Source organism: Ovis canadensis, chromosome 2, assembly GCF_042477335.2.
Source record: "Ovis canadensis isolate MfBH-ARS-UI-01 breed Bighorn chromosome 2, ARS-UI_OviCan_v2, whole genome shotgun sequence".
Taxonomy (NCBI): Eukaryota; Metazoa; Chordata; class Mammalia; order Artiodactyla; family Bovidae; genus Ovis; species Ovis canadensis.
The window spans coordinates 47,571,394-47,593,872 of NC_091246.1; the positions used below are offsets into that span (position 1 = coordinate 47,571,394).

Genomic DNA, 22,479 nt, shown 5'->3' on the forward strand with positions numbered 1-22,479 from the left:
AGGAAGTAGCTCAAAAGCCCACAGTCCTCACTTCTGCTACACTACCTTTTCTCTCCCATCCTGTACCTGTGACCATGGGGGTCTTCCCCACTATGGTGGAGAACTGACAGGGGAAGGCTCAGGCAAGCCTGGCTTGTGAACGATTCTGCACAATATGCAGGCACTACCTAAAAGTGGACAGCTGCTGCCCTCACCCTATCTTTAGGACATCTTTGAAGGATGGTGGTGAAGGGAAATCCTCCCTGGGGACAGAATTTGAGGCAGTGAGCTTGGCTGAGGGAGAAACACTTGGGAGGGGAAATGGCCAGACATGCTGAATGAGCAAGGACTTGAAAAAGTCATGATTGGTAAATTAGTCACAAAGAAAATCGGGTAAGAGGTATATGGACAGACTTCTTTGAATAGTTGAAAGACACAAAGATATTTGTGTTTTATATGAATGTTCCTCAAAGGGTGATCTCAGCAGAGGAGGATTTTAATTATCAAGTAGATAGAATGATACAATATTTATTCCCTCTGCCTAGAATGTGCTTCCTCAGCCTGGATTGACTGGCTCCAAAATGGTATTCAACTCTGAACAGGAACATCTCTTTTGCTTATGCAAATAAGATTCCCCAATTTTCTCCTAAACTTGCTTCTTACCTTCAAATTATTTGCGATTAAAAAAAACTTGCTGATGTGTTATTTAAAGATTTGCTTTCTGAGGCTACCTTTCCTAGGAATTGGTGACTACATGGGGACAGAAACTCTAATTGTTTCCTCACCATTGATCCCTCATGTTTTGATTAAGAAAATACTTGGGAGTATCTGTTTAAACATTGATCTTTGAGCTTATCACCAATTAGAAGTCTGCCTCTATCAACTATTGCATCTCTATCAACTATTGCTTTCTACTGTTTGATTTGTAACATCAGCATATTTATGGTTTACAGTAACATTTTTATGTTTATTATTAATTTTGCATAAATTCATCCTCCAGGATTTGTGTTCAATAATAATTTGTGTTATTTGTGTTCCATTTTCTTCCCTGGAGGGGAAATGGAAGGAAATGGAAACCCACTCCCAGCTTTTAGTGAAAGCCCACATTCCTTGGCCCATGGCCACATCCTCAGCCTATGAAACACATTGCTCCCACCTCTATTCCTATCATCATATCTCCTACTGCTTTCTCTTACATCTGCTCTGTCTTGTAAGTACCCTGGTGATCACACTGAGGCCTCTGGGGTAGTCCAGGATTCTCTTACCATCTCAGGATCCTCAATGTGCAAAGTCCCTTTTGCTGTTGGATGTGATACATTCACAGGTTCTAGGGATTAGGCTGTGGGCATCTTTAGGGTGCCCACTCTAACACAGTGAGCATTTTTGTCTGATGGGCTACTTCCTCCATTACAAAATAGTAACAGATACACTGTATGGGTGTCTTAGTCTAGAGACAAATGTAATTCAGGCTCAACTTCTTACGAAACACATTATTATTAATTCATGCTTTCTCCTAATTTTAAAAGAAATGAAAATTAAACCAGTTCAATGGCCTGTCATACCTCATAGATAAGTAGGCCCTGGATGAAAAAGGTAAAAATGCAACACAGGTTTGTGAATTTTCATTTTCTTCATCTTTACACTAAGATTTCAGGCCTTATTTGGAGTTTCAGATGAAACTGTTGTTAACTGCACACTGCTTTGGAATGTGCTACCACTTATGGTTACCTTTAACTTGATTCAAGTGTTCACTGAGCAATACAATATTTTGGCCAATGCCTGTTGTCACTAGACTGTTTTTAGACAAAATCCAGCAGCCACACAGGAAAGACAGACATCACATCTACATAGCTCTTTTCTCAGCAGAAAATGCTTTTCCCAAGAGGTGCACTTCTTAATTTCTTGCATCCCATATTCTTTCATGCATTCTAGCTTAGTCAAAGATCCAGGAAGAAATTTATTTTCCTCTGAAGTGCAAATCTACCTACGTTCCTTCTCCAAATTGTTGGTGCAGTCTTTAGCACATGGCATGAGAGAAGAGTCTGACAATTTATTCTGTGACTTTTCAACTATTAAGAATGGCACATTGGTGTCAGTGTCTTTCCCCAGAGAAGGGGCAATAAGACAGCCCAAATTCTCAGGCTGCATTAGGCCTCCTGAGCTCCCTGATTTAGTTTCTGGTTGTTTTTTTTTTAATTATAAAATGTTTAAAGTTTTCTTTCCTTTTACAATTATTACAAAATATTATCTATGTTTCCCATGTTGCAGAATATATCCTTGAATTCCTCTTCCACCCAATAGTTTGTACTTTCCACTCCTGCACACCTCTTGCCCCTGTCTCCCATAATCACTGGTTTGTTCTCTATATCTGTGAGTCTGCTTCTTTATTGTTCTATTCACTAGGGTTTACTGTATTTTTAGATTCCACATATAAGAGATAACATAAAATATTTATCTTTTTCTGACATTTCATTTAACATAACACCCTCAAGTCCACTGATACTGCTGCAAATGGCAAAAATTTCTTCCTTTCTTATGACTGAGTAGTATTTCATTGTGTGTGTGTGTGCGTGTGTATGTGTGTGTGTGTGTGTGTGTATATATATATATATATATATATATAAATCACTTCTTTATTCATGCATGTGTTGATGGACACTTAGGATGTTCTCATGTCTGGCTATTATAAATAATGCAACTATGAACACTGGGGTACTGCAATGTACCTTTTCAAATTACTCTTTTTGTTTTTATCAGATATACAGCCATAAATAGAATTGCTGAGTCATATTGTAGTTCTGTTTTTAATTTTTTGAGATACCTCCATACTCTTTTCCACAGGGCTGCACCAATCAACATTCCCAACAACAGTGTACAAAGGGTCTGTTTTCTCCAAATCCACACCAATATTTTTTATTTGTAGACATTTTGATGATGGACAGTTGTGAGATGATATCTTGCTGTGATTTTGATTTGCATTTCCCTGATGATTACCAATGTTGAGGATCTTTTAATGTGCCTATTAGTCATGCCCTTTTTTGAAAAAATGTCTACTCAGTTCTTCTTCCCATTTTTTAATCAAGTTATTTGGTTTTCTTTTTTTTTTTTTAATACTGAGTTGTATGAGCTGTTTATGTTGGTTATTGATCCCTTCTGGTCATACTACTTGAAAATATTTTATCCTGTTCTGTACATAATCTTTTCATTTTGCTTATGGATTCCTTTACTGTGCAAAAACTTTTAAATTTAATTAAATTCTATTTATTTTTGTTTTTATTTCTTTTGCCTTAGAACATAGATCAAAACAATAATGCTTTGATTTATATCAAAACGTATTTTGCCTATGTTGTCACCTAGGAGTTTTATGATATCCAGTTTTACATTTAGGTCTTTAATCAATTTTATATTTATTGTTATCTACAGTGTTAGAAAATGCTCTAATTTCTTTCTTTTACATGTAGCTTTCCAGCTTACCCAGCACCACTTATTGAAGAGACTCTCAATTGTATATTCTCACCTCCTTTGTTATAGATTAAATGACCAAAGTGTGTGAGTTTAGTTCTGGGCTTTGTATTCTGTTCTAATGATCTATGTGTCTGCTTTTGTGCCAGTACCATACTGTTTTAATTACTGCAGCTTTGTAGTATAGCCTGAAGTCAGCTGAGCTCCTTGATTTAAGAACCAGCCTCCATGGGGACAAACTATAATCCTGAAAGAATGAGAGTCTTGTCCTCATCATTATTACACTGTTGTTCAGTTGCTCAGTCATGTCTGACTCTTTACAACCCCATAGACTGCAGCACACCAGGCTTTGCTGTCCTCTGCTAGCTCACAGAGTTTGCTCAAATTCATGTCCATTGAGTCAGTGATGCCAGCACACTGTGATGTACTTTTAAAAATGCTATCTTGATCCAGCATAGAGAGCTCTAGCTAGAGGCCAATCAGTTCCCACTCTTGAACAGCTTATTAACTGCACATCTAATCATTTCCCTTACAGGGCTTTCACATGTTTGCCCACTAGTCCCCTGCCTTAATTGCTCCAGGGCCTGGTAGCTGACAATTAAGAACAACTCCTCTGCCTCAGAGCCCACTGGAATTATTTCAAGTAGCCACTCCTAAGCCTGCTTATCATGAAATGCACGTTCTTTCCCAAGGAAACCACAATAATATCTCTTGTCCATAATTTCCATTCACTTGCTCTGCCTCCTGCCCTCATTATGGTGATTCTCATGTGGCTCTCCATGGTGTTGCATGTTCCCTCCTGTTGTAATCTGTGAATATAATAAACTATCTTTTCAATGACCATCATCTGCTGATCTGTTGGCAGTCCCAAATTAAATAGTAATAAAATCTATTAAAGCATACACCTCTCTACAACAAATACTCATTGAAATAATGAGACTCTTAATCCAAAGAATGCATGGAACCCAGAATCACACATGTAAAAGAGTTCATGAATTTAACAATGAAATTTGTAAGTTAACATATTGAAACTATAATATGAATAGTAAGCCATTTGGAATGTAAAGATGAATGAAGGTATGTTTAAGTAAACAGCTAATGAATGGGGTCTGCTTCACACTGGTCTTATGGGAAGAAAGAAAAATGCCCACTCATTGAATATTAATTGCACATAAAGCATTTTATAAGAACTGTCTTACTTAATCCTTATCACATATGTCGAGAATTCTCACTACAAATTTAGAAATTGAGGATCAAGAAATGAAAATAATTCTCTGAAGTCATATAACTAGCAAGATGTACAGCCAGATTTTCAATCAAGTCTGACTTATCCTTGCCATTTCCAAAATGTAAATTTACACTTCTAGGTTTCCTCAGATGTTTTTGAAAAATATTCAGGAGTTAGGAATTGAGGCCAATTCACAGTAACAAGTTGAATATGGAAAAAATCTTTTAAAAGGATGCCAAAATTTAAAAGTCATTTTAAAAGAGAAGAAATTACAAAGTGTGTTGGGTTTGGTAGGGGGGGAAAAAGTCATCACCATATCTTCAGAGACAAGTCAAGGGCTCCGTTTCTTTTGAAGTTTGTTTATTTTATCAGGGAAAGATGAAAGCTTCTAAAATGGAAGGCAAAGGGTAGGAAACCTGCTGTTATAAGCTGCCTTGATTTCATTTTTTAGTCCCTGTCATTTTCATTTAATTCAGGTTTTGACCTTGCTATTTCCTCCCTGAGGGTACAGTAAACAGAATGTTCAATTGCAATGATCTGAAATGATTATTTTCCCAATAAAAATTATTTATAGCCTATTAATTCTTTGATAAAAGGCTTTGCAATGTAGTTTAAATATTTTTAATTTTTTAAATTTAATTTTTTAAATTTTTTATTTCATTCTGTCTCAAATATTTCCATTCCTTTCTTTCTCTGTTAACTGTAGATAAATGATTGATTTTTTAATTATTCCTTTTGTAACATCATATATTTTACTCAGTCTAGCTTTTCTCATAGTGCATTTTTTGTGTGTGTGGACATTGCTTTAGTTAATCAGTTGAAATTACCCAAGGTCTTACAGATTTAAAATTTGTCAACTTTTATCCAAAATGTTTTACCATGTGCAGTTTTATCTTTTGTCAGTATTATTTTGGACCAGTTATTTCTACCAATTATAAAATTTTGCATATTTATATTGCCATTTTCAATATTGCCATTTTCAATATTGACAAACTGTGATTCAGTATTTTTACTTGCAATCAATTAGTATTGTCAACTCTAATTTATCTTGACTCCTTTTACCAGACAAATCACTACAAATTAGATAGTTTTAGATGTGCCTACCATCATATTTATGATATATATTTTAATTTTTTTATAAAAAATTACTTGACCCAATTTAAAAATCACCCTACATATACTCTTCAGAGGAAAAATATAATCTTTTTCATCCTATGAATATCAAAATAGAGGTATTATTTCAATAAATAGTATTGTTGGGCAAGATGTTAGTGCATAACCTGCCAACTCTTATATAATCTAATAAGTGTGGCCTCAGGCTTGGAACATTTCTTTCCTTATAGCCTGCACTGGGCTTATTACTTGGTTTGCTAATATCTTCACCTGTTCTAAATTTAGCATGTTCTTTGTTCTGTTTAAATGTGTACATCACATGACACCTGGCCAGCGCACTGCTTTATCTGTTCCCACCAGGGAAGAAGTGGTTCCCCTGAAACCCAGAGGGGCACGTGCACAGCATCACCTTACATGGGCTGCAGGTGAAACCCAAGGGCCATAGGAGATCATTCACTATTGAGGCTAATCTTGATCTGTCTCTTCTTTATGTGAGTAAAGCATTGTTCCATACCGTGCTTGTGTAAATTGCTCTTTTCTGGCAACCCTAACATCTGTAAGCCCTGCAAGGGGGCTGACAGCCTGGTAGTATTGCTCCTGATGGTGGGATCCTCCAGCAGGGGTATCCTCCCCTGCTTACTTTACAATAATGACAAGATTCCAGCTTTATTTGACCTGCCACGCAAGACTGATTGTTCAGTTAAATGAGCAAAATATTAATTTTGCCTTGGATTTAGTAGAAGGAGTGTCCTATATTTTTGAGAGTCTAAGAAATAGCTATAAATTGAAAATCACTAAATCAAAACCAAAAAACTCTAAGCCATAAAAAAGAAAATTTCTTCATTCCTTTCTTCCCTGCTTTCTTCCCTCCTTCCTTTTCTCCTTCCTTCCTTTCTTCCTTTCTAATGACAGTATTCCCTCGACTATGATTTTTTATTATGAAAGCTTTGAACCTCATATTGGTGTTTTTGCGTTCTCTATCAAAAAGATGCTGTTAAAAAAAATTCAAAAGATTAAGGTTGAGTGTGATTTTGACACATTTATCTAATCACACTAAGCTTTAGTTTCCTCACCTGTAAACTGAAGTTGACAATACATTTATCACAGAACTGTGTGCAGACTAAATGAGCTAATGAGTGTGCATTCACACCCAGAGTTACTGGCATATATTAGAGCATCACTGGGTTTCCCTGGTGGCTCAGTGATAAAGAATCCACTTTCCAATGCAGGAGACTCAGGGAACATGGGTTCAAAACCTGGGTTGGAAAGATTCCCTGGAGAACCCACCCCAGTATTTTTGCCTGGGAAATCCCATGGACAGAAGAGCCTGGTGGGCTACAGTACATGGGGTTGCAAAAGAGTCTGACACAACTTAGCGACTAAACAACAACAAATTAAATCATCTGTTCACAGTAGCCATTAATAACTTAGCTTTTTTCCATGAGGAAAGCCTAAATTTAAAAGTAAGAGCTTAACTCTGGACTGAATTTTTTCTATTGACTTCTATCAATAGATATTTTTCTCTTTTCCAGTTACCTAAATCCAAGCAGGTCTTCTAACAAGAGGACAAGATTTAGGAATAAAACTCAAACTGAGGGAGAAGTTTACCTCTATGCTTCTCAAATCCTTTAGTTAATAAACAATATAAATATGATCATTTGTCTTAATGCTACCTTTCTCCAATGATGACTTTATTCTCTATGTATGTGTACCTGTATGAATGAGGTAGGATGGGGAATAAAAGAATGAATGACGTTTGGTGGGAACCTGTGTCAAGTGCTGTATTAAAAGATTTCTCATTATTTCTCTTTATTAGTTCTCAGAACATCCCCTGGAAGTAAATATTATTCATTGATTTTATTTATAACAAAATTAATACTTGGAAAATCTGACCCATCTTTGCAAAGATAACATACCCGGGAAGAAATGAACTGGGTTTTGAATTCCTGCTGATTTTATGTTCTTTCTACTATACCAGGTTTCCATGGACATGGAGACTGTATCCTCATAGTCAAATGATATGATTATTTGTATTACTTTTCAAAGATTTCCTATAATAAAATATACTATTTACATCCACCATAAATGGAACAGACTTTTGGACTCCGTGGGAGAGGGAGAGGGTGGGATGATGGAAGAATGGCATTGAAACATGTATACTATTATGTAAGAAACGAATTGCCAGTCTAGGTTTGACACAGGATACACGATGCTTGGGTGCACTGGGATGACCCAGAGAGATGATATGGGGAGGGAGGTGGGAGGGGGGTTCAGGATTGGGAACTCATGTACACCCGTGGTGGATTCATGTCAATGTATGGCAAAACCAATACAGCACTGTAAAGTAAAATTTAAAAACAATAATAAATTTTTTTTAATCTTCAAAAAAATATTTTTATTGATTCTGTATATTGCCTTTAGATTCAGTGTTTTTGTCACCATAAACTGCAGGCTTAGCTGGGCAAATCTGCATATAGTGTTGTTCTCATTAGAACTCATGTATCCAGCTCTCGCAACAACCAGAGCCAGAGAAGATGAGCCAGAAACAAATTACAAAGTTATAAGGGGAAGTAAGAAAGACAAAGGAGAGTTGTAATGGTTTTTGTCTTCAGTGATAATAGGAGAATACATTGGTAGCCTTCCTTTTTGATCAGTTTTTATCAGGAGGCTCAGAATTGACCACAAAGACTTGAGTTATCATATTGTTTTAGCTAAATTAGTATAGTCTATTGTTGTTTTTTTAATGTGTATTAGACCAACTTGGTGAGAATATATGTGACTCATAATTGAATTGTGTCAAATCACAGTTTTCTGAAACAAATTTAATGTAGCAAAGAGTTTTTAAAATGTTGATGCCAAATTGTAAAAGAATGAAAAGGGAGGTGGAGTTGAATCTGAGTAATATACACAACCAAAATACAAAATGCCACAGTAAATTGACAGCAATAAAATATGTGGTATTTCATTTGCACTACACTAAGACATTGATATACCAAGGAAAATGAAAGGGAAAAAAAAGGAGCAAAATGAAATAATGCAAGAGACTGGTAAGGACTAAGCATATATGAAGATGACAGAACTGAAAAGTAACAGAAGATAAGGCAATTTCTTTGTAACATCATTTTGCCAAAGAATAAAAATGCAACATTTATACAGTTTTAAGAAATATATCCACATGAACACTTTTGTAGATAAGATTGATGAAATCCTGTCTATATAATAGAGGAAAATCTATTTTACTTTGGACTTGAAACTACAAATTTTGGGTATCCTTAGTCTTCACAGTTTCATTGGAATTATTTCAACAGATTAGTTGGATAAATTTACGATTTATATATAAACAGTGTTTACTGCATAGAAAAATCTGTAGCTAGTATATACAGATTCCCCAAAATGCCTTGAGTATTAATTGATCAATAAACCCAACAGGATGTGCACAAAACTTCATTAATAGTAGATAAGATAGACAGAGGTGGCAGAATCAGAGGAGGGAAATTTTCCATGTCCTTTGAAATCTTGAAAATTGTGATTTTTTTTTTACAAATCAATTTTAAATTTCTCTGTGATAAATGAAAATTTTAAATATATGCACTAATACTTTTGGGAGCATTGAAATGAAGCTTTGATATTACAAGGTCCTGAGCTTCTTTGTGTAACAATGTCTCCATCATTCAAGCTCCTGAGATTCAGTCCAATAGCAACAATGAAAACAGTCCACATGCCTGGTTACAATTCTCTCCAGTATCACCCTTTAGGTCACTTTCAAATTTGAGCCTTCTCAGCCTGTTTTTTCTGATCTACAGGGAGTGTCTGTTGCAATACAATAATGAGGAATTGCCATACATTTTGAAGGCTATTTTTTGGTTTTATGGAAGATGGTGGCAGAATCAATGGCATCGGTTTTCCTATGTAGTCATCACTTGAGAGGACATATGATATACAAAAGAGATCAGTCAATGAACTTCAGGATATTTGTATTTGCATAAATTCAGATGACAAGCAATTATGTCACATACTTTCTTGACATATAGTACACTTTTCCTTGAAAGTGTATTCACATCTATAAATAACTCAATTTAAGGAGATATATATCTTTTCAGTGAAAATTTTAAAAAATCACAGCAATGCCTTGCACAATAAATCAGAGAAATAAAATGTATAGCTCCAACTCTCCAATTCATCTGGAGTCCCAGTTTCTACCTCCACTTTTGATTTTGCTTCATATTTCTTTTTATGCTGAACACTTCCATTTGGAGGTTCATATTTATGATTTTCCACCTGACAGTATCTGTGCTTTATGATTTTTACCTTCTTGTTCAAAGGAACCATTTTTGTTGTAGATCCTGCACTCAGAGCCATGTTCATATGAGCAAAATAAACTCAAAATTTAATTTAAAAATCTTCCTCATTAGGAAAAAATACCTGTAAAAGTTTATATTTATGATTTTCAAATAGAATATTGATTATTCTTTATGTGGCAGTTTCCTCTGTAATTATATTTTAAATGATTTGGTAAAGCAATGAGAAATGCAAGGCATGTTTCAATGCTTTGACTATTTTCTAGCTGCATATAATATTTTCTCCTTGTCACTAACTTTTAATAGTTTGAGACTAGGAAGTACCAATGTATTATTTTCCTTATCCTGTTTAAGATTTAACAAAAATCTGTGTTAAAATTTTTCATCATAGAAAATTCTCAGCTAGTATCTCTTTAAATACTTTGATTTTTGCCTCTGTTTTATTATTTTTTCTCCTATTGAGACCAATTACACATATCTTAGAAATTTTGAGGATATCTTAAATGTCTCTTATGATTTTATTTTCCTTGATTCCTATCTTCTCTTGTTGTGGAATCTGGAGTCTCAAAACACACCTCAGAGGACACTCAAGGCAGTGGAGTACAGTTTATTATACCAGCGGGTCCAAGGGGAATCAGTTTCCAACAAGGACTCTGATGTTTCTTAGAGGCCCAGTTTTATACCCTTCGCTCCATGACTGATTATATGTTAGCAACCTCTTTGTTGTATATGATTGAATTTTACAACAAATAGGTGCTAAGAGAACAAACAATTAAGGTTAAAGGGAGGGGGAGGACAATGATTATACATCAAGGGGGATGTCTCCATGGTTAATCTATCAGGGACAGCCTGACCTCAACTACAATCTCTGTTTGTCATCTGTAGGGGGGGACGTCTCCAAGAGACCTGTGTTTCACTAGCAACAATTTCCTCACTCTTGGGCAGGGTTCAGGCCCAGTTCGCATCCTGTCTTTGGGATGGATAACAGGCTTCAAGATGTAGTCTCTCCTGCTTTTCCCACACTGGCTCCAACACTCTCTTATCCATTTTAGATATTTTCTATTGATTTGCTTTCTAGTTCAACAATCCTGTTCAAACTGCTCTTAAGCTTACCGTTGTCATAATTTCAGATATTGTATTTTTCAGTTCTAGAATGACCATTTGATTTTTTTTCATAGACTGAAATTTTCTGATAAACCTTCCATTTTTCTCTTCTTCATTTGTTTCTTAAATGAATCAGTTACTTCACATTTTAATATTTTAATTGAACAATAATTGATTTACAGTGTTGTTTTAGTTTCCAGTATACAGCAAAGTGACTCAGTTAAACATATATATGAATATATTTATTCTTTTTTATTGGAATATAATTGCTTAACAATTGTACATTAGTTTCTTCTGTACAATGAAGTGAATCAGTTATATGTATGTGTGTGTGTGTATATATATATATATATATATCCCCTCCCTCTTGGATGTTGTCAGTAAAATTAAATTGTCTTATTCAGGCTTCAGAGGCAAAAGACCAGAGCACTTCTGTGGGTGTCAGCCACACCTCCTGGGAGTGTCCTAAGAAAAACATGATAGATAGGGAGTGGATGTTGGAATTTGTTAAGTGCCTAGAGGAGGTCTGTCCAACTACTCCCTGGACTTAGCAACATTCCAAGATTTGCAGGACAAAGCAAACAGGATTGTAAAAACTTAACATAATACCAGAGCTGCAGTTTTGCTCACAAGCTAATAATGATATAGGTTTGTGACATGAGGATTATAAGCAAGGGCCTGAGATGCAGCAATCTAAGTCTCACCCAGGGAGCAGACTGCCTGGGACATTTTCCCAGTCGGAACTCTGGACTGCTGTTACACAGAGCTTCAAAGTCTGGATGTTGGCAGATCCAGTTTGGTGATCTATGTACTATTGCTCTCCTCTGCTATTTTTTTTTTTTTTCTTTTAACACTAGTGTGTTGAAAGTAGACTAGATAGTTCTCTGATAAATATTTGTATTGTTTATCTGTATATAACAAATGGCTGTTTGTTAACAAATCCTTTGAATCTGAGATGAAAGTGCAAACTTTTGGCAAAACAGATGTGCCTCCCACCATCCCCACCAATCACCCATCTAGATCATCAGAGCACCAAGCTGAGCTCCCTGTGCTACACAGCACCTTCCCGTTAGCTATCTATCTTACACATGGCACCATGTATCCTCTCAGTTCATCCCACCTTCACCACCCCTCCACGTCCACATGTCCCTTCTCCACCTCTGCTTCTCTATGCCCACCCTGCAAAAATGTCCATCTGTTCAATTTATCTAGGTTCCACATATATGAATTAATATGCAATATTTGTCCTTCTATTTCTGACTTATTTCACTTTGAATGACAGACTCTAGGCCCACCCATATCTCTATGAATGACCCACCTTTGTTCTTTCATATGTCTGAGTAATATTCTATCGTATATATGTACCCATCTTTGTTATCCATTCATCTGCCTATGGACATTTAGGTTGCTTCTAGGTCTTGGCTATTGTAAACAGTGCTGCAGTGAACACTGGAGTACATGTATCTTTTCGAATATGATCCTTTAATCCTCCTCCTGGGCATATATCTAGAGAAATCCATAATTCAATTAGTTATTTTAAAGTCCTTGTCAACCACAGGTAAGAGCTGGACTATCTGTGATTCTGTTTCTATTGTTGCTTTTTCCTCATGATTACCAGTTACATCATCTTGCTTCTTTACATGTCTGGAATTTGAGAGTGTGCCTGGCCCATCATTAAAGGACCCAATGACATTGTCCACTATTGAAGGAGTTTTCCTTTCCTATACACAAAGCATGAAGGTTGATTCCCTATGTCGGGTGCTGGAAAAATACTTAAAATCTGCCAACCCAGAAAACAGCTCCACAGAGGTATATGTAAAAGAGGCCTTTTATATAAGCAGGTAGACGCAACCCATTGCATACATGTAAATCATCTTTATGTATCAAAAAGAAAAATGAATTTCTGTCATCTTTTCAATAAGCAGGAAGTCACAACTTGAAGCTAAGTGCCTGAGGTCCCAGAGACAGGAGGACATCTCTTTGAAATACACACAAGGAGGACTTTCTTCTTGTTGTTGGTATTTCAGAGAGCTCCAAAATCTCCAAGAAAGGCATTCCTAGCATGTAAAACCAGAAAGAGTCTCATTTAACTTTCAAAAAGATGTGTCTACACAGGAAGCCCAGCCTAATGCTCTGTGATGACCTAGAAGGGTGGGTAGACAGGGGGAGGGAGGCTTTACAAAGAGGTGATACGCATATAATTAGGGCTGCCTGCAATGGGGGATACCTGGGTTCAATCCCTGAGTCAGGATGATCCCCTGCAGAAGGAAATGGCAACCCACTCCAGTATTCTTGCCTGGAGAATTCCATGGACAGAGAAGCCTGGTGGGCGACACTCCATGGGGTTGCAAAGAGTCAGACATGACTGAGTGACTAACGCTACATGGCAGAAACCAACACAACATTGTAAAGCGATTTTCCTCCAATTAAAAAATAAAGTTAAAAAATGTGTATTCATCTCATAAAGACAGAAAAAGCACTTACAATTTCAAATTTTCTAAAGAAAATGCAAAAGAGGAATGAGGAAGATGAAGTTATTTTGATCTTGGACAGCACGGTAAATTTTAAACTTCAGTTCAGTTCAGTTGCTCAGTCGTGTCTGACTCTTTGTGACCCCATGAATTGCAGCACACCAGGCCTCCCTATCCATCACCAGCTCCTGGAGTTCACTCAGACTCATGTCCATCAAGTCAGTGATGCCATCCAGCCATCTCATCCTCTGTCGTCCCCTTCTCCTCCTGCCCTCAATCCCTCCCAGCATCAGTCTTTTCCAATGAGTCAACTCTTCGCATGAGGTGGCCAAAGTACTGGAGCTTCAGCTTTAGCATCATTCCTTCCAAAGAACACCCAGGGCTGATATCCTTCAGAATGGACTGGTTGGATCACCTTGCAGTCCAAGGGACTCTCAAGAGTCTTCTCCAACACCGCAGTTCAAAAGCATCAATTCTTCGGCGCTCAGCCTTCTTCACAGTCCAACTCTCACATCCATACATGACCACAGGAAAAACCATAGCCTTGACTAGACGGACCTTAGTTGGCAAAGTAATGTCTCTGCTTTTGAATATGCTATCTAGGTTGGTCATAACTTTTCTTCCAAGAAGTAAGCGTCTTTTAATTTCATGGCTGCAATCACCATCTGCAGTGATTTTGGAGCCCAAAAAAATAGAGTCTGACACTGTTCCCACTGTTTCCCCATCTATTTCCTATGAAGTGATGGGACCGGATGCCATGATCTTCATTTTCTGAATGTTGAGCGTTAGGCCAACTTTTTCACTCCCCACTTTTTTTTTTAAATGATGCTCACCTTTACACGTGTCTCTCCTGGTGGCTCAGATGGTAAAGCATCTGCCTACAATGCAGGAGACCCAGGTTCAATCCCTGGGTTGGGAAGATCCTCTGGAGAAGGAAATGGGAACCCACTCCAGTATTCTTGCCTGGAAAATCCCATGGATGGAAAAGCATTGTAGGCTACAGTCCATGGGGTTGCAAAGAGTCGGGCACGACTGAGCGACTTCATTTTCACTTTACACGTGTCAGAGTTGCACTCCATCAGGACTGGGTAGCGGTTTTAGTGAACTTTCTACTTTTGTTCGGTTTACCTCTGTTCCTTTCAACTGAGAGTCCAGTATATCTAGTGGTTGCAGAAGATCCATATCCTCTTTACAGCTTACTCTTGAGCCAGCCAGACAACAGCTTCAAAATCTCATAAATGTCTTGAGTGAAGAACCCACTATATGTTACAGGTCCCTCAAGTTCCCAACTCTGTCACTTTAGTCCCAGCAAAGTCTTCTGCCAAATGTAGCACAGAGCCTCAGGCTAGAAGCAAGGACAGAGCCTCAGGGTCAACTCACTCCTCCCCCTAGAGGTCTCATCTCAGGATATCTTGTTTCCAGGCCCTGACTACTATAGATCCTTGTTTCCTAAAGACCCTGAGACTACCGAAGCCGTACTATGTTTCTCAGAAGTTTTGGCATAGCTCTTTCACTTTCCATGCAAAATTCAGCTAATGTCTTCTGAGGAAAGCCAGAATGTGCTTAAAACCCTTGAGGACTCCCATTGTATGACTCTGTGTAACCGCCAAGAGCTTTGCCACTTTCTCTTTTTCCCAGAGGTTGTCCTTGACCTTGGCCAAGCCCAGTTTCTCAGCCAATGCCCAGAACTAGCAAATACCCCTTAAGGGTAGGGAAACTTTCAGCTTGCCTGGAATTGTCATCCCTTCTTGACAATTGTTCTTCACCTGGTTCTCATGCTTTCTATAGCCCTCCAATGTAATTAAAAATACAATCTTTGTAATTCTTTCCTTTCTAGGTATTGTTAGCAAGACTGATGGTGCATTTTGGTATATATTGGAATCCTAGAATGTTCTCATGTTATTCCTTGAGGTTTCACTTTAAAGACAAAACATTGACCCTTGTTTCCTAATTAAAATAATATCCAAAACCTACAAAGAACTCATAAAATTGAACATTAAAAAACCGAAAAACCCAATTTAAAAAATTGGGCAGAGTATCTGAATGCACGTTTTTCCAAAGAAGATATACATATGGCCAATAGGTACATTAAAAAGATGTTCAACACCACCAGCCATCAGGGAAATGCAAATCAAAACCACAATGGGATATTACCTCACACCTGTCAGAATGGCTGTTATAATAACAATAAATAATAAATGTTAGCCAAGATGTAGAAGAAAGGGAACACTCATGCACTATTGGTAAGAATGTAAATTAGTGCAGCCACAATGGAGAACAGTATGGTGATACCTTAAAAAAATAAAAATAGAACTATCATAAAATCCAGCAATTCCTCTCCTCAGTATTTGTCTGTGTGTGCTAAGTCACTTCAGTCATGTCTAACTCTTTGCGACCACATGGACTGTAGCCCGCCAGGCTCCTCTGTCCGTGGGATTTTCCAGGCAAAAATATTGGAGTGGGTTGCCATGCTCTTCTCCAGGGGATCTTCCTGATGCAGGGATTGAACCTGTATCTCCTGTGCTCCTGCGTTGCAGGTGGGTTCTTTACTGCTGAGCCACTGGGGAAGCCCACTGGGTATTTCTCTCAAGAAAACAAAAACACAGAGTAGAAAAAATATGTGCACCATTATGTTCATTACAGCATTATTTACAATAGCCAAAATATGGGAGCTACCTAAGTGCCCATCAGGAAATGAGCAGATAAAGAATATGTGGTGTACATACACACAATGGAATATTACTCATCCATAAAAAGAATGAAATCTTGCCATGTGTGACAATGTGGATGGACCCAGAAGGTATTATGCTAAGTGAAATAAGTCAGACAAAGAAAAACAAATAAGGTATGGTTTCAATTATGTATGGAACCAAAAAAAAAAAAAAAGAACAAAAATTAATAAAATCAAGAGTTTAAATACAGAGAACAAAGAAGAGGTCACAGACCAGAGAGGGATGAGAGAGGAGAGAAATAGATAAGAGAGATTATGAGGTATAAAATTCCAGATGCAAAATAAATGATTCACAAATATGAAGTGTATGTATGGAAGTATAGTCAATAAAGTCAATAAAACTATGTAATATCTTTTTAGTGTGACATATTGTAGCTAGACTTATTGAAATGTATATAGGAATATTGAATAACTACGTTGTATAACAGGAACTAACATAGTGTCATAGGTCAATTATACTTCAAACAAATAAACAAACACACCAACTCATAGGAAAAGAGATCAGATTTATGATTACCAGAGTTGGTGGGGGAGAAGGATTGAATCAGGTGTTCAAAAGGTACAAACTAACAGTTATAAGATATTTAAATACTAGGGACATTATATACAACTTGATAGATATAATTGAGACTGCTATATGTTATACATAAAAGTTGTTAAGAGAGTAAATCTGAAGAATTTCCAGCACAAGAAAAATTTTTCTACTTCTTTACTTTTTATCTATATGAAATAATGGATGTTCACTAAATTCAGTGTGATAGTCATTTCATCATGTATGTAAATGAAATCTACATGCTATACACCTTAAGTTATACAGTGCTGTATGTTAATTTTATCTCAATAAAAATGGAAAATATTTAAATAATAATAATATCATCTACATTTTCCCAATAATTTTTAACTATTAATTCTCCCAAAGCACAAGTTAAACAAATATCATCTGATTTTTCTCAAATGCCTCTGTCCCTGTAATGAGTCACTTCCTGTTTTGTTTCTTTTTCTTGACATCTCACATTTTTCTTAAATTGTGGTACTTCCACCCTAGGCACAGACATATCATTGCAAAAGTCCCTCTACACCATCTTTCTCTCATCTTTGCAATCTGACATCTAACTGGTTTAAAAATGAATTATTAATTTGTTTCTATGAGCTATAAATAAAGCAGGATTGCTTTCATTTGCTTAGCAAAATAGAGGGATGTTTTAATGTGAATAATAACTCATTAATTGGCTTGTTATGTTTGCATAGCTATTTTAGAGTGGAGTGCTAGTTCAGTACATTATATATAATGGCTTAGAAAATTTAATAGTTAAATTATATGCACAGCTTCCCTGGTGGCTCAGATGGTAAAGAATCTGACTGCAATGCAGGAGATCCAGGTTTGATCCCCAGGTCAGGAAGATCCCTGGAGAAGGGAATGGTTACCCACTCCAGTATTCTTGTGTAGAGAATTCCATGGAGAGAGGAGCCTGAAGGGCTACAGTTCATAGAGCTGCAAAGCATCAGACATGACTGAAGCAACTTAGCATGCATGCATGCATGCACAGATTAAATGAAGAGTACAATGCAAGAAATATTCACCCTGAAGAATAAAGAAAATAATATGTCCTTGATGTGTCAGAGGTCACTTTAGAGAAAAGTAGTGCTCTGAGTTATTAATTGACTTATTCATTGATACAACAAATATTGATCAAGTCCTTTATTAAAAGCTTCAGTGACCACTGACTGGTGGCTATTTAGAATTCTAGTTGGCCGAGAAAGTGATTAATCATTTGTAAACAGATTTGGAAGATGACAGACATTGATTAAAGTGCTGGAAAATTAGATATCAAGGGGGATATTAACAGATTACCCAAAGAGGATATGAACAGCAAAATATGAGATGTCCAAAACTCCAAGTATTTTTACAAAAGTGCTAACAAAAAATTGATATGGGCCAAAAATAGTTTATCCCCTTCATGTATCATAGACATTGATTAGGAAAAGACTGTTCAGTTAAAAGCAAATAGCATAAATAACATAAATTTTGGTCAATAATACCAATCTCTTGCTGTATACTCCATAGTGATGCATTTTTATGCTATAAAGTATGAAAAAATTAGAAGTCTTTATACTTACCATGGGAAAGACTCTAAAATCTTTAGCAAATGGGAAGATAAAACCATTTGTGTGTTCATTATTTAAAACTGCAGCAGCGGGGAGTCCTGCCAGTGAGATGCTTGAATAGTCCTTGGTTAGAAGAAATCTAGCAAGCAGTAGGACGCTAATGAACTGGAGTCTTGTTTCAGCAACAGTAAATGTGAATGAGATTTGAAGTAGTGAAGCAGGTTGTGTCTCCCCAAGGTGCAACCAATACAGAGTAATTTCCTTACACCCTTATATTCTTCATATAACACCAGCATCACCTGACTTTCAGTTATTCCTGACTCGATAATGCCTGTGGTCACAGATACTTGTGTGTTGCTAGGTGATAACAAAGTCCCATCAATAGCAGCAGTCTTATTCAGCCTATTCCTGCAGATGAGTGATAGATATTTGGGTCATGATTCAAACATTAACTCAAGAAAGACTTTTAAAACCATGTCCACTAAATAGGATTAAGGAGTCAGAAGATCTGGGGTTCCTCTACCAAATTCAACTCCCATCTCTAGATATTGAACAGCATTCTCTTGGGGAACTATTGATAGCAAAGTACTGCAAACATCAAAACACACCTCCAGTTCAATCCTGGGAGCTTGGTCATGTGGGCCTAATCTGGCCATCTCTTTGTGCTAGAAGTTCCACCACTGAACTATGGACTCAGGAGAAGGTGAGGGAGTGAAAGAAAACATTGAATGTTTGGCTACCAAGGATTCTGCGGCTGCGCTATGATCACCAATAGGTATTTTGAAACTTTATTGAGTAAAACAGAGTTTATTTATTTTCAATTTTTTATTAAACTTTTTTTTTATTAGAGTATGGCTGATTAACAATGTTGTGATCATTTCAGGTGAATAGCGAAGGGACCCAGCCACACCTATACAAGTATCCATTCACCCCCAAATTCCCCTCCCATCGGAGCTGCCACATAACATTGAGCAGAGTGCCTTATGCTATACAGTAGGTCCCTCTTGGTTCTCTATTTTAAATATAGGGGTAAAATGGAGTTTTAGATGTAAATAAAATAAAGTTCTCTTCTTGTTGTTGTTCAGTCACTAAGTCATGTCTGACTCTCTGTGACCCCATGGACTGTAGCACATCAGGCTCCTCTATCCTCCTCTATCTCCTGGAGTTTGCTGAAATTCATGTTCATTGAGTCAGTGATGCTATCTAATCATCTCCATCCTCTACTGCCCCTTTATCCTTTTGCCTTCAATCTTTCCCAGCTTCAGCATCTTTTCCAATGAATCAGCTCTTCACATTAGGTGACTAACGTTAAAGACTAAACTTTGAGGATCCACAGAAAGAGAGACAAAGCCACCTCTGAAATGAGTGTGAAAGTCTCGAATACATAGGGCAGCCACAGTAACCAGACCTGCGTGGGACCAGAGAGGCCTATGTTCTCCCAAGCAGCGCGAGATCAGCATATGAGGGGCATGGAATATTAAGGAGACAGTTCCAAAGAAGCATGAGAAGGGGACATAACAAAGTGAGAGGGAAGAAAGGAAGGCAACTCAAGATGCACAGATGAGCAAGTGGCTAATATGAGAAATGGCTCAGGCACACAGGGGACCCTGAGGGACAACACACCTCAGAGTTGTCCCAGCTGAAGGATGAAGTAGCTATTGTACCACCAGTTGTATCATTGACTGAGAAATGAGACGGCAACCCAGGGACATTAATTTCCTGGCACTTCTGATCTTCCATATATATATATGGACGCTTATATATATATATAAGCTAGACATGCTCTTTCATAGGCAGAGAAAGTTTCAGACAGAGCCCTGGGCGTTGTAGCAATAAAGCCTTAGCATCATGAAAATGTAGGTGCCAACAACACCTTCTGCACACAAGGGTGAGAGGCATGGCAGAGTGAGTGTGAACTCCAGAACAAAGATGAACTTAAAACCACTGTGAGGAAGGTCTTTTCTTATTTCTCAGTAGAGAAAAACCAACAGTGATACCACAAATTAGGAGTCATTAACTACTGCAGATGCAGAGTATTTTTTATTTGGTATGCAGCATAAATATAACAAATATGTATCCATATTTATATTTATGCTTACTCTAATGGAATATGTTTCTCATTCCTTGCCCTGAGCCAAGAAACTGGTTTTATCTTTTCCTATTTATTTATTGCCTAAATTAGATAACCACTGATGCTGAATGAATTAATAATACGAATGTGCTTGCCAACTGGACAGCCCTTTGTAGAATGAGTGCAGAACCAAGTTTGGGCATGAGTGAGTCACGGAAAAGTGCTGTCAAGATCTGTGCAACACTGCACAAATGTTAGTTAATAAGAGAATGATGACCTGGGTGTGACACTGTGCATGGCAGAGGCTCCAAAAGAAAAGGGACAGTCCCAGGATTCTTGACTGCCCACAGATGGAATTTCTATTTTCTCTTTGACCCAATAGGGTAAATCAAAACTTGTAATAGAGCATGGGCCACAACCTAAATGAAAATGACAATTACATATTCAAACAAAAAGTATTTTGAACACTCGAAGTCTGATATTGTATAGGAATCCACTATTAATTTTTTGTAATTCCATAATACATAAATTTTATTGAAGTATAGTTGACTTACAATGTTTCAGATGTGCAGCAAGGTGATTCAGTTATACATGAACCACATATATTATTTTTTTATTAACTTTTTTATTTTCAAAATCAGTGTATGTTATAAAAATCCTGAAATTTTAAAAATATGTGTAGGAGAAAATATAAGTCCTTTGACATTCTAACCCTCTTAAAGTAGATGAGTTATTTTGGTATGCTTAGTTCCAAAATGCTTCCAGTTCATTTCTTTACCATTTTAGCACAGCTTTCTACATTTGGCATATTCATACTCAACAATGCCAATGTCTGAATACGACAGCATTTGGAAAGTGGGAATTGGTGATTTAACTTTTTGTAGATGGGTCTCTGTGTTCACTGAAGAAACTAAGGGGGCTCAGGAGACCATCCATCCCAGTCTTGCCTAACCTGAGCATCTGGGTCAAAGACACACTCTTGGAACACAGAGATTATGCCCATGTACTGAGAATACAGAGAGCAATGAAAGATGTGTGTTTCTTACAAGCTTCTCACTCTACGGTATTCCACTATAGCAGCCTAAATTGTCTAAGACAGAAATTGTTTACCAAGAGGTAAGGGTCTTGCTGTAACAAAATACCATTAAAAAAAAGGTAGAAATGTCTTTGAAACTGGAGAATGGGTAGAGACTGGAAGACTTTTGAAGTGCATGCTAGCAAAGTCTAGATTGCTGGGAACAGACTTCCAAAGATGATTCTAGTAAAAGCTCAGAAAGAAAAGAGAGCTGTAGAGAAAGTTTTCATCTTCTTCAGTTCAGTCCCTCAGTCGTGTCTGACTCTTTGTGACCCCATGAACTGCAGCATGCCAGGCTTCCCTGTCCATCACCAACTCCTGGAGTTCAGCCAAATTTATGACCATTGAGTCGGTGATGTCATCCAATGCCTAAATTACTGTGAATAGAACATTGGTAGAAACACGGACAGTAAAGGCCAGTCTGATGAAGTCTCAGATGGACATGATGAGCATGTTATTGGACAATCATTACAACTTTTAAACTTGTGTAAAATGGCAAATAAATTGGTTGAACTGTGTTTGTGCTCTGGTATTTTGTAGAACGTAGAACTTCCAAGCAATGAACTTGGATGTTTAGCTAAAGAGATTTTTAAGCAAAGTGTTGAATGAGTCATTTGGGTCTTCCTGGCTGCTTACAGTAAAATGGAGAGGAGAAAAATAAATTGCAGATGGAACTGTTAAGCAAAAAGGAAGCAGAAATTATCCGTCTGTTCATATTACAGAATTTGTGTTTGGGAAGGGACACTAACAATGTGGTAAATCAACTTTTTGATAATGAGGATAGAGTGGGTGAGAACCAAGGACTTAATCATCTTAGCAAAAACAGGATCAGATATGGAAT

At 37.1% G+C, this 22,479-nt stretch overlaps 1 pseudogene; it reads left to right on the forward strand.

Annotated features, from left to right (window-relative positions):
- The first annotated feature begins 310 nt into the window (after positions 1-310).
- LOC138432344 (nicotinamide/nicotinic acid mononucleotide adenylyltransferase 1 pseudogene) overlaps positions 311-22,479 on the forward strand; it is a 33,636-nt pseudogene continuing 11,467 nt past the window's right edge.